Raw genomic sequence first — 14,295 nt, 5'->3', positions numbered from 1 at the left:
GCTTAAAAAGGTAGTAATACAGCTAATGGAGCTAAAGCTGAATTTTCTGCAACCTCATTTGTCTAAAGCCCAATTTTCCAAACTCTGCCATGATGGGTGACTATTTGTACTTCTAGCCTAATCGATCAAAGATATTTAAAGAATCTACTCAAATACTGGCTAAGTAATATGCTCATTGCTCCTATATATTTTAAATCATATCCACTTTCAAATGATTAAAATAAATTTATATATTTTATAATCTTTTAACTTTTAAATAAAATTATATGTGTACCACAGAGATACAGCTTTGGGAAAGCATTTCCTATGTCATCCCACAACGTTTTTTTTCTTCAAAAAGACAATCCACTGCATCCCTGCATAATTATGACCCAGAAAACTAGGGTATAAAGACTTTTATTCTGAAGCTTAAATCCCTGTTTCAGATTAAAAATTAATTTAATTAAACATAATTAATCTCATTTCCTCAAAGAGTGATTTTTTTTTAAATGCCTATCAAGTTTTAGGATAGAAATTAATTAGGTCTTATCAATAAAATAATGGATTATCTAAAAAGCATGTTAGCCATAAGTCAAAACATATTCGCTTAACTAGTACATACTTACTATTCAAATTAAGTTCCATTAAAACTTAAAAATTCTACGCCACAAATGCATACTACCTTTGCAAAGACGAAATATTCCAAGTGTGAAAAGGTTTACTTGAGAGAAATGTTTATAACCTCATATATTTAAAAAAAACCAACAAACTTGGATTCATAAGTAGGCTGCAAAGCTTCTATGCTGACCTCTCAGCACATAGAGATTCTTGCTGGCAAAAAATAGCAGTAAAATTTCTCCGCTTTAAGAACTGTTCAACGAAGTTTGACAATAAAATAAAAACGAAGTCAGTAAGAATACTGATGTTAATTGCCAGAACTGATTCCTTCACAAACCCTGTTTTCACAACAGCAACCCCTTATGATTAGGGGAATTAAAAGTTGCTGAACTCAACAATCCCCTCAGTTAAACAAACAGACCCCTCATAGAGCTGTCCAACGCTGCCCAAACTATCCATCCTTTAGTCGAATCAGTCAGTTTCATGAATTGTAGGATTTATCTTCAAGTCCAGTGCTGACTCAGAGGGTAGCTTGTTCCCTAGAGAAAACAACCAACAAAAATCAGAACAGCTACTGCTCATAAGCTCTTTCAAAACCCAAGTGGAAAGGACAAACTTATTGGGTCTAAAAAAATAGTTCAACTTCCTTTCAACTACAGAAGTAGCCAATGAACCAAAGGCATCTATATGCCATAGGCAGTTCTTGATTAAAGCTTTCATTCAGTTACAGTGAAACTGTTAAATAGCTAACCAAGTTTATAGGAAAAGCTATAGTATAAACCATAGAGTTTCTCACTGGGAAAAAATATGAAGGGAACATAAATGGAAAGTATTCTAAGGGCCAAAGCTATTTTTGTTGTATTTTATCTTTGAAAAGTCACTTTCCTAGTGTGTACTAGGGGGAGGAAGGGGTTAAAAGTCTCCACCCAGAAGCAGTTTAGATGTCTAGAGTAGCTTTGCTTAATGCCATACATAATGAACTAGTGAAGTGTTACATAATTCCTTAAATTCAAGGCTCTGATTTACTTGTTAAATAAAATATTCTGAATCAGAAGATTAAAAAGAATAACAGGTTCTGTTTCAAGACAGGAATAGTGACTTGCCTTCCTTATTATGTCTAAAACAAACAAAAAAAATCAACATGCATAGCCTTTGAGATTCAAGATATGCCATAACAAAACAAGGGAGCCTTCCCATTTTATGAATTAGTGGTTTTGTCTATAATAATATGCTGTTACAGAAAAAAAGAGGGAAAAAACAAGAAAAGGAACTAAAGAGTTCAAGGTAATTTCAAAACACTGAAACACATTTTTTCATTTTGTATGAATTAAATTTTTTTTATTTTTACAAAATGAACACATTACTCAAGCCTGCATCCAGATAGAATCAGGAAGGTGACCAATACAACTTTTCATTTAAAAAAAAGTATCAATGCCATTAATCAAATGAAAACATATCGTAATCAAAATAATCTTTCTCATTTCCAAGTTGTAAAATGAACAAATCCTGATTCTCAGCCATAAACTCAGTGCCTGAGAGCTGAGGCTTGTGAAATACAATATAATAGCGACCATGCATTGTTTTGAAAATTGTACTCATTTGAATTTAGGCATCTCACATTTTGGTTAAGTGGGGTTTTTTATTTGGTTGCTTGGTTTTTAATGCCTTATTGATTCCTCACTTTCCCAACCTTTCTCAAAGGGGTTCCAGGGGGATTAAGCACCAATGAGCTAAACACCCATTGTATAATGAATGGCGCTCTTTTAGAAAATGCGAAAATAATCGCTTATATCACTTTTCTGTATTCTTTGGCTCAAATGAGGAATAATCTCAGCTAAGAAGAGCTGCAGCCTCCCCAGCCTCCTTAATCCATGTACTGGTAAATTCCCTCCTACTGAGAAACAGGCCACTGATAGCAGTGGTTTTAAAACAGTATTAACTAGAACCTTAGGCTTCCAGCAATGCCTTGGGGTTTTGTAAATGCCTGATTTGAATTTCTATTTATCTGTTTTTCTACTATTTAAATCAATAAAAACACAAATGCAGGTCCAAATTAATATGCGTTCATGTTTTAACATACCAACACCAATATACTTAATTTGTGTTGGGTTAGGATATTTTCCTGAAGATCTGAATGTAAGGCTTCTCTCTCATCACCCTTGTGCATATATATGGATTTTTTAAATTAGGAAGGTAGTGACTCTGCAATAATCTTTATTTAAATGCACGTGTACTCAGATAAATTTGAACACATGAGTGCACAACTTACCCATGGGATTCATTATTTTCATATTACTATATGATTAAAAATATAGAAAAGGAGACTTTAAAAATACGAAGTTATTATTTTTCACCCACCAATATGAAGCTATTATTTAAAAAAAAAAATACCACATAGCCTTGTTGTTCTCACTGAATAACTTTATGAGTTAATGTAATAAACCTGACCCTGTAAATTCCAGCTTTATCTGCTTTATATAACTTTAGGCTTGGGGGTTTATCCATAGACTTCACAAGAGTACTGCTATTTTTTAAAAAATGTATGAAAACTAATGTTCTAAGCTCTAATTAAGTTTTGGTACTCCTGATTCACAGGTTCTCTAGGGGCAGAAATGATAATTAAGTGTTAAGATTTGGTTACCTGTTATTTCTGAGTTCCTATGATACAAGTTAAGTTCCAACTCATCTTTCCAGTCTTATTATCTATTAGTCTCTTCTCCCCACATTCTGACAACCCTCAAGAAACAATGTGCCAAACTCTGAGATGCTAATGCCAAATAAAACTCTTAAAGATTTTAAAAGAGGAGCATCAGGTACTTAACATGTTAAAAAAAAAAAAAAAAAAAGGAAAAAAACTTTATCTACCTCTAGGCCATTTTCCATTAATTTTTCCATGTCCCAGCCCAATCTAACCTTTTCATTTGCCTAGCAATTCTAATTTTAAAACAAAATTCTACTCTTTGGATATAATTATTTGAAAAGATAAAACAAAAAGAAACTCTACATAGCAAAAGCAGGTACTAAGAGTCTAAGATAGAGCTCTGTAAAACAAAATAATCCATATGATCTCAATACTTTAAATAGTCATGCAAATTCATCACTTTCAGAGAGCTGGTATTTAACCAATGTGCACTGATACCAAGGTATAATTTGTTTCTAAGAAAAACAAACAAACAAAACACAACACTTTGGGAAGCCAGGTAGGAGGATCACTTGAGTCCAGGAGTTGAAGACCAGGCTTGGGCAACATAGGGAGACCCCATCTTTACAAAAGTAAAAAGAACCCTGCTCTAAGCCTATGGCTTGGTATTATGCCTGAGATTTCTTCACAGATGTTCAGTCTTTACCTAATTCAGATTAAATTAATTTTTACAAATGCACTGACTAAGGCCAAGTATGGTGGCCTGTAATCCCAGTATTTTGGGAGGCCAAGGCAGGCAGCTCACAAGGTTAAGAGATAAAGACCATCCTGGCCAACATGGTAAAATCCCGTCTCTACTTAAAAATACAAAAATTAGCTGAGGGTGGTGGCGCACACCTGTAGTCCCAGCTACGTGGAAGGCTAAGGCAGGAGAATCACTTGAGCCTGGGAGACAAAGATTGCAGTGAGCCAAGATCAGACCCCTGCACTCCAGCCTGGCGACAGAGCAAGAATTCCTCTCAAAAAATAAAAAAAAAAAAATTCTTGATTGAGAACATTTCTCTTTAATGCTTAACTGATTAAAACAAATAGAAAGAAACAACAAACTTCACTGATTCTCAACTGCCCATGTTTAAAACAGATTAAAAAAATCTTATCCATCCTTTAAAATCCATCTTAAATAGTTTCTCTTCCGTGAAACTTTTTTTCCTTTATAACTTCGCTCAAATCAGATACAATTAACCTTCCTTCAAATGTTCTGGCATTTTGAACATTTTTTACTCTAGATGAAAAGGAGTATATGTATTTTCTCAAGATAAAAAGAAAAAAAGGGGGGGTATATGTTAGAATTCGGTGAATTTTTTAAAAATATGGATAACTCTTTCCCATCTTGCAAGATGAGTGGGTGAAAAAGTTGAGAAGCCAGATATTAAAGAGAAGAAACCTGAAGCCAAGAAGGCTGATGCTGGTGGCAAAGAAAGGGAAGCCCCATTGCAGCCGCAATCCTGTCCTTGTCAGAGGAATTGGCTGGCATTCCCGATCTGCCGTGTATTCCAGAAAGGCCATGTACAAGAGGAAGTACTCAGCTGCTAAATCCAAGATTGAAAAGAAAAAGAAGAAAGTTCTTGCAACTGTTACAAAACCAGTTGGTGGTGACAAGAATGGCGGTACCCGGGTGGTTAAACTTTGCAGAATGCCTAGGTATTATCCTACTAAAGATGTGCCTCGAAAGCTGCTGAGCCATGGCAAAAAACCCTTCAGTCAGCACATGAGAAAACTCCAAGCCAGCATTCCCCTGGGACCATTCTGATCATCCTCACAGGGGCAAGAGAGTGGTTTTCCTGAAGCAGCGGGCTAGTGGCTTATTATTTGTGACTGAACCTCTGGTCCTCAATCGAGTTCCTCTATGAAGAATGCACCAGAAATTTGTCATTGCCACCTCAACCAAAATTGGTATCAGCAATGTAAAAATCCCAAAACATCTTACTGATGCTTACTTCAAGAAGCAGCAGCTGCGTAAGTCCAGACACCAGAAAGGTGAGATCTTCGACACAGAAAAAGGGAAATACGAGATTACAGAACAGTGCAAAATTGATCAGAAAGCTGTGGACTCACAAATTTTACCAAAAATCAAAGCTACTCCTCATCTCCAGGGCTACCGGCGATCTTTGTTTGCCCTGATGAATGGAATTTATCCTCACAAATGGGTATTCTAAATGTCTTAAGAATCTAATTAAATAGCTGATTACCTTTAATATATATATATAAAGGCTGATGCTTCAAATCTGGTGTTAGGTCCTAGATGGGGACTAGAGAATTTACATTTTCAAAGCACCGTATATGATTCTGATCTGTACCTACATATGAAAGCTCACTGGAACCACTGCATGAAATCAAGCACTGAGCAAGGTTCTAAAAACTCAAGATGAGAATAAGACCTAGGTCTAAACTCACACACTTTATACTCTATCATAAAGCTCATTAAAATGCCTAAAAATGCTCACTCTTAATACTTAACTGTAGCTCTCCATATGTGATCACAATAAAGGATAAAACACCCCAGGAACATTTAACTTTAGTGGAGGAAACAAATACGTATAAAACTAACATGAAGGTCAGGCACAGGAGTCTACGTATGTAATCTCAATACTTTGGGAGGCAGAAGCAGGAGAATCATTTGAGGCCAGAAGTTTGACCAGCTTGGGGCAACAGGGTGAAACCACAACTCTATGAAAAACATTTCAAAATCAGCCGCGCATGGTGGTGGGTGCCTCAAGTCCCAGCTACTCCAGAGGGTGAGACAGGAGCTCAGGAGTTTGAGGGTGCAGTGAGCTACGGAGCTATGATCAAGTCACTGCTCTCCAACCTGGGCTACAGCCTATCTCTAAAATATATATGCATATGTATGTATGTATATGTATATATGTGTCTGTGCATATATATTTAAAATATATGTATTTATATATATTTATATGTCTTTTATATATGTATATGTATATAAATGTGTGTGCATATATATTTTAAATACGTTAAGTACTTTAAAACATCAGGGAGATTAAATATATTTAAAATACTTTATATATCCACACACATATATATACATATATATTAGAGAAATACAAAAACATTAAAAATTATGATACTCGACACACTATAAAAAATACATCTTTCTCTAATATACATGTATGTATATGTGTGCGTATATATTTAAAATACTTTAAATGTCTTTCTCTAATATATATGTAAATTAAAATACTGTATATATATATAAACACATATATATTTAAGACAAAAATATTAAAAAATTATGAGATACTCAACACACTATAAAAGCAAAGAAATGGGAGATACTATAATGCCTACAGAAGTAGAAATGACTTCCAGAAAAAAACATTTGACCTAATCAATAAAAAGTAGGCGGACGGGCGTGGTGGCTCACACCTATAATCCCAGCACTTTGGGAGGCCGAGGTGGGTGGATCACGAGGTCAAGAGATCAAGACCATCCTGGTCAACAAGGCGAAACCCCATCTCTACTAAAAATACAAAAATTAGCTGGGCATGGTGGTGTGCGCCTGGAGTCCCAGCTACTCGGGAGGCTGAGGCAGGAGAATTGCTTGAACCCAGAAGGCGGAGGTTGTGGTGAGCCGAGATTGTGCCATTGCACTCCAGTCTGGGTAACAACAGTGAAACTCCGTCTCAAAAAAAAACAAGTAGGCCAAGGTCTCAATAAACAGGAGAGCCTTCCAGGCAGCATAAAGCCCAAGCAAAGGCACAGAGATTGGGAAAAGGCTGACCATGTTCAATACATATTCTTAAAGAACAGGAAATATACTTAATAAGAGAGTGAGGTCCTAACATGAAGTTGAGTTAAAGGGACTAGGTCTATTTAGTAAGAAAAGAAAGATGGTAGTATTTTAACAGAACCTTCAATTATTTTAAGAAAGAGGATGGAAAATAATGGTGGGAAACTTCCTTTACATTGTTAGTCAAAGGCCTTTTTTTATAAGTGACATTTTAGCAAGGGCCTAAGAAGAGAAGAAACCAGCCATGGGAAGCATAGGAGGAATGACACATGCAGAGAACATGAGTCAAAGGAGCTTGACATTATTTGGGGAATGTCTGTAAGCCCAGAACTAAGTACATAAGGGAAAGAGTGACAGGTGAGATTATAGGTATATAAAACAGATTACCCAGGCCATTGTAAGGGGCTTGGATTTTATTCTAAAGACAATTTAGTCATGATTTGGTCTATATTTAAGATTACTTTTGTTATTATACAAAAAAGGAAAGGCAAGGATAGACCAATTAGTCTCTTTGAACAGTGCATGGAGAGGCTACGACAGCAAGAGTAAAAAAGAAAAATAGAAGACAGTTAAGAGACATAATATGAAAGTCAAGTAGATATGGAAAATGAAGAGCACAAAAATAAATCTTAGGTTTCTTGTTTAAGAATCTTTTCAGAAATTGGGCTAAAATGAAGGTTTTGAAATTAAAAACAAAAAAGAAAGAAAAATAAAGAATACTTAAGAGGAAGATCATCAGTTTACTCAACTTCCTAAGAGCCGAGACAAGAAAAAGCCTTAACTCAGCAAACAGAATGTAGGGTAAGAATAAATTCTAAAATGAACTGAGGTATGAAGGCAAGTTAGTTTTCTTCTAATTATTAATATATGGAGGCCAGTAATCTAGCACTTTGCGGGGGGCGGGCCAAGTTGGGAGGATTGCCTGAGCCCAGGAATTCAAAGCTGCAGTGAGTTATGATCACTCCACTGCACTCCAACCTGGAAAAAGAGCAAGACCCAGCCTCCTAAAATAATAACACCATCACCCACATGGAACTGAAAGTATGAGAAAGGGGGAGCCTGTTCTCCCTCTCTGTATCAGACTACACTAGAGCTTCTTCATTGCCTCAGTTCTCCTAAGGTACTGGTTCTTAAATAGGATTGGACATCACAATATCTGAAAGGCTTTCTGAAAGTAGACATGTATAGAACTAAATGAAAAGAAAAATGGAGGATCTGAATGAGAAACTGAATTGGTAGGTTTAGGGGTCCTGGTCAGCAATGTATATTTTAAAAGCATCTTGGGAAATGCTGATATGCATCTTTGGTTAATTTTTAAAGATAAATATGAAACCAATGTTAATGCAATAAAACAATTTTTGTTGAAATGAATTACTTTTCACTAGACAAAATTTTTAAGTTGCCACTATATTCTTTTTTATAGAAATACGAAGAGAAAAAACATCAAGGAGATTAGATTTTAGAAAGACTATAAATCTGATGTTTGCCAGTGAAACCGTAAAAGCCTATTTCATCTCTACACTGATATTATGACATCCTGAGGTAGCTCTACAACTTCCTCAAGGAATAAATGTTCAAACACAAAATTAATTTGTAACATAAAAAATGCACGCAACTACACAATATACTTTTCCTCCAAACAAAATAAGTCACAATTCTAATAAGAACATCAAAATTTTCAGGCTGGTCATGGTGGCTCACACTTGTAATCCCAACACTTTGGGAGGCCAAGGTGGGCAGATCACTTGAGGTCAGGAGTTCAAGACCAGCCTGGCCAACATGGTGAAATCCATTTCTACTAAAAGCAAAAATTAGCTGGGTGTGGTGGCACACACCTGTAATCCCAGCTATACAGGAGGCTGAGCCAGGAAAATCGCTTGAGCTCAGGAGGCTGAGGTTGCAGTGAGCTGAAATTGTGTCACATCACTCCAGTTTGGGCAACAGAGTGAGACTCCACCTCAGGAGGAAAAAAAAAAAAGAGTGTCATAATTTCCAAAATATTATTTTAAAAATGCACTTGAGAAAATCACAAAAATCCCTTCTTCTCTCTGAGGTTTTTAATATAATTTTAACCATTTTTTAAAAATCAGTAAAAGCAACCACCAAAGTTACTACCCATGATTTTCCTAACTACACCAATACATTTGTCTTTCAGAATTACCGATTTAAAATTTTTATATTCTAGTTTAACAATATGCATGCTGGGTATCTATTAAGCTACTCAAAAAAAAAAAAGATAATGGTATTCTAATTTGTAAATCCAGGTAAGTTTTACAGTGAGTCTAACCTAAAAACTTGTTCCGTAAAACTGATGAGGAATATGTATACTAAGAAATCATTATTTTCATAGAGGCCTAATTTCCCCATAGATCATAGTTATGTTATTTTCTGTCAACGGGTTACAATTTTAGCCTAACATAATAAAAGGGAGTCTTAAAAAATTTTTTTGAATAAGGTTGTTCATCCTAGAACTCAAATTAGCAGGGCCCTAATCTAAATATTTATTCTGATTCCTAATATATGTATATGTAATTTCACGCAAATCATTCATTTTTATGCCAATGGAAATTAAATTCTCAAAGTATATATTTCATAAATTTTTTAGTCTTTAAAAATTGTTAAAGATATAATGTGGAATGCTTCATGAATTTGCATGCCATCTTTGTGCAGGGGCCATGCTAGTCTTCTCTGTATTGTTCTAATTTTAGCGCATGTGCTGCCAAAGTGAGCATACATTTCATAGAATTTTTCTTTTACGCTGAAGCTAGTAGAGCTTTATCTTCTATATGCAAATACAATATATCCCACTTAAAGTGTAAATAGGTCAAATCAATAGCTATCATTAAAACAACAGTTTTTTAAGATGCAATAGAACAATTTTCTATTCTTCAAGTATCCAACATCTAGAGTAACGGTAAACTGAACCTTGGACTCAAAGACTGTCCTCTTTATGATACCTAATTCTACTCTTATTTTGCTATCCTTCAATATTTATCTTAACAGTCACTTCTTGGAAATTTCTAACCCCTTATCCTCATTTTTATAGCCTCCAAAAAGGTGGGGATTAGAAATTATGTGAATGAGACTATAAAGATATTACAAAAAAAGTATTCTTTTTCATTTTTTTTGAGAACAAGAGCTAGTTTTGACTTTTGGGTAAATATAAAGGCAAAGTGTGAAATGTTTATCCTATTACTGTTTAACAGTGACATTTCTATTATACCACCATAAACGGATTAAAATACAAACTTTTCTCTTTATATTAAGCAATAAAATGACAAGTTTCAACGGCCTCTAAAAGGCTTTATTATTTTCATTTTTAGAGACAGGATCTTGCTGTGCTGCCCAGGCTGGAGATCAGTGGTGTGACCACAGCTCACCTCAGCCTTCTGAGTTCAAGCAATCCTCCCACCTCAAGCTCCCAAGTAGCTGGGACTACAGGTGTGCGCCGCCATACCTGCCTATAAATGTTTCTGTTTTTGTTTATTTGTTTTTAGAGACCAGGTCTTGCTATGTTGCCTAGACTTATTTTTATATGTAAATCACTTTTAACAAAGGCAATGTGGATCTAGCCAAAATAATTTCAACTTAATTTCCATCTCTGATTTGCCCATTAATAACTAGAGAATTTCATTAACTAATTTATATACTCATACTTCATTTTGGCTGAATATCTACGATCGATACTTAGACTAATCTGATATTAGAAATACTGTAAGCATTAATAAAATAATTAAGTACCCTAAAACTTCCTCATAAAATGTATTTAATCTTATTGACCAAACTCAAGCACATGTCAATTTATATAACGAATTGAACCTGAGTTTTATCAAGTACACAGTCTTCAATATTTGATGGAGATCACAGCTTGGACAATTACTTTGTTTTTCCTATCTACGCGTAATTTTCCCTTTTACATAACTTCAGCCTTGCCTGTAACAATGGTGTCATTTCTAGATGAACTGTCATTAATTAATTCAATAAATATCATTAGAATATTAACTGTGTAAAATGCAGTGTCAAAATCCCAAAAACATGAATAACTCAACACATTTTAAAAAATCACCGTCAGGATTTTAACTATACTAGAAGGAACCTTAGCCACTAGCCTCTAATAGTAGGTTTACTTACTTTGGTTACTATAATGTTTGAAGAAACAAAACAGTAACCTACCTGCTTGTCCCCAAACTAGGCCAAATTATCTAAAAAGATAGGTTCTCCCCTAGACTCTTCAATGGTGGCACAATCTTTTAAATCATAACACTTAGATTATTTAAACAAAGCATCAAAACGGAGGAAGAAAGGTGTTAGCTATTAAACATAACTTTTTGATTCAAAAGAACCATTTTCTTCTTCTCGAGTGGTAGTGAATGTTTTAGTAAATGGTGTCCTTCATTCACAGTGATAAGTTGTATTGTTTTGTTTACAAACAAGAACTAACTCTAAGAGTGTCTTATGAAATTTTATTACAAAAATTCACACAAAAAAGTAAGATTAACATTAGTTAACAATGTAATTTTACTTTTGGGTTTCTTTCCAATGGAAAAACCTACCACCAAAGTACAAACAAAAATTAAAGTCGATCTCAAGAAAACACTGTGGTTGAATCAGTAAGTGCCTCTTATTTCTCTTATGTTAACAACAATTTAGTAGTTGTTTTTCTTATTTTCTCTTTTTTTTGTCAGGACATGTTCTCATCTGAACAATTTAGTTGATTTTTGGTAACAATTTAAAAACATATACGTAAATTAAAGATATATAATTACTAGCTCCAGAACCATTAGGGTTTTGTTTTGTTTTTTTTATCCATGGGATGCTGCCTGAAATTTGTTTGTTTTTTTGTTTGAGACAGAGTTTCACTCTTGTTGCCCAGGCTGGAGCAAAAGTTTTAACAGTTCACCACAACCTCACTCACCACAACCTCCACCTCCCGGGTTCAAGCGATTCTCCTAGCTCAGCCTCCCAAGTAGCTGGGATTACAGGCATGCAACACCACACCCGGCTAATTTTGTATTTTTAGTAGAGATGGGGTTTCTCCCTGTTGGTCAGGCTGGTCTCGAACCCCTGACGTCAGGTGATCCGCCCACCTCAGCCTCCCAAAGTGCTGGGAATATAGGCCTGAGCCACCGAGCCTGGCTAAGCCTTTTAAATTTTAAACAGCCACAGAACTTCTGTTACTCATTTTCTAAGTATTTTGAAAAACTAAAAATTATAGTAACTAATTTATATTTTGTCTCACTAACATTACCAAGGTGGAAGGAATCCCTGTTTCCCAGATTTATTAATGACTAAGCATCAGTATATTCATGAATACAACGGTAACTTACGTTATTCAGAACACAAACATTAACCAGAAATGAAGTGATACTAGACTCAGCCAAAGGATAATATAAAGCCCATGTACCTTATTCAGAGGAAACAATTCAAGTTCTTGACTTAAAGCCTTTTTCTCACTTTAAAAGAAAAAAAAAAGAGGTACTAAAAAATTATTTGTGTTGTTAGCTCTCAGCAGATTAGGAGGAGAAGGAGAAAGGGAGATCAAGAGGAAAGAAGAGATAAGAATGATGAAGTTCTAAACAGAGTAGTCATTCTCAAAGTGAAGTCCCAGGACAAGTAGCATCATCAGTAACACATTAGAAAAGTAAATCTTCCCTGGCTCACCCGGAGATACTAAATCAGAAACTCTGGGGATGGGACCATGCAAATGCTGGGGTTTAACAAGACTCACGGTGATTCTGATAGACTGAAATTTGAGAATCACTGTTATAAAGGCAGAAATACTAACAGCAAAACAGAGTTATCAATAAAAAAGCCAATAAAAACAAAAAATTGATCAAAGTAAGCTTGCCAGATTATGGCCATTCAAGGCACTACTTTCAGGCACTTTAAGAGATTCAGAAGCAAGAGAAAGACCTTATCTTCAAAGAGTTATAATCTAATTCACTGGAGCAGAAGACCAGTAGAAAGAATAACAAATCTAAATAATTACATAACTTGAAATAAACTGCTCTACAAACTCAGATATGTAAAGGGTTTCAGAATATTCTGGTTCAATACAATTACTGAGGCACATACAGTCGAACAAGAGTCATCAAAAAATAAGATTACATTTTTTTTAAGCCAGAGTACTATGGAAAAATTTGTGAAAATATAAAGTTATGACAATTAAAACTGTAAGCTTCTGATATCCAAAAAATTTAAGTATGCTGGAAAGATTCATTTCCCCTGACACTAGATAAATCAGTTATTGCAGCTGCTTTGGTGATATTTTTAAAGTAATTACAAAAGACGCAAATGAGAAAATACCCCAAATGTATATTCATGAGATAACCAGGATCAACTGTTAAAACTTTTGCATCTAAAGGAGGCTGGGAAATATAGCCAAGCTGCTTAAAATAATTTAAGTCCAGATTTTAGTCAAAAATCATCATAGGAGAAACTTCCAGGTTTGGGCCATCCCATCTTCCCATTCTTGCTCCTTCATGCTCTTCCCCTTTCTTTCCAGGTCACTGGAGAGAAGCTGAGAAGCCCTTGACCTGTGTCGCTTATAAGTTATGTGAAGAGCATCCTAGCCAACCTGAACACTTGCCTTGGAGTATTATAAAAGCAAGAAATACATTTTTGTTATGTTAAGCCATGTCATTACATTTTGGACCTATTTGTTTCAGCAGTTTTAACTTACCACCACCTCGCACACAGTGGGCAAAAGATTTCAACCTATATTACCTATGGCTGAGACAGCAGTTGGTGACTAAAAATATATTAACATCCTATTGATGTTAATATATTCATGCTAATTTATTGTTTATTAAACGATGTTAATTTTACTGTTTTCTCAAAGGTACCCCCACCAAATGACTATTAGTTATTAATTACTATGTATAATACCATGCTAAAATCTAGATAACCACATGTAAAATATAGAAAAGTGCTTATGAAATCATAAGAAAACATTTTATTTCAGACATATCAATGTAAGAGATTCATGACTGAAGAATTTAGAATTAAACATTATCACCATAATAAATATGCACTCTGTATCTAGGCTGTTGCAAGTATTTACAGGTAGAATTTACATGCTATGTGCATTGGGGGTTTGAAAAAGGCCACATCTATAATTCCTCTCCTTTTAGTAAGACCCTACCAGCATGCCCTAGAGTAACTACATATGAATGGCAGTACGAATAAGAAAAAGATGAATTTCATGGTCAAGCTGAGAAGAATCAAAGGATAATTCAAGAAATAGTAGGGG

The 14,295-nt window shown here is 34.9% G+C and overlaps 1 protein-coding gene and 1 non-coding gene across 6 annotated transcripts in view; both read right to left on the bottom strand.

Annotated features, from left to right (window-relative positions):
* PAN3 (poly(A) specific ribonuclease subunit PAN3) overlaps positions 1 to 14,295 on the bottom strand; it is a 163,317-nt gene that overhangs the window by 56,852 nt on the left and 92,170 nt on the right. The gene's annotated exons all lie outside the window — the stretch shown is intronic.
* On the bottom strand, positions 9,669 to 9,775 carry LOC118154234 (U6 spliceosomal RNA). The gene has a single exon (XR_004744125.1). It is a non-coding gene; the product is annotated as a U6 spliceosomal RNA (small nuclear RNA).

Source organism: Callithrix jacchus, chromosome 5 (assembly GCF_049354715.1).
Source record: "Callithrix jacchus isolate 240 chromosome 5, calJac240_pri, whole genome shotgun sequence".
Taxonomy (NCBI): domain Eukaryota; kingdom Metazoa; phylum Chordata; class Mammalia; order Primates; family Cebidae; genus Callithrix; species Callithrix jacchus.
Note: the sequence above shows the minus strand (reverse complement) of the source record. Positions and strands in the feature narration are given on the sequence as shown.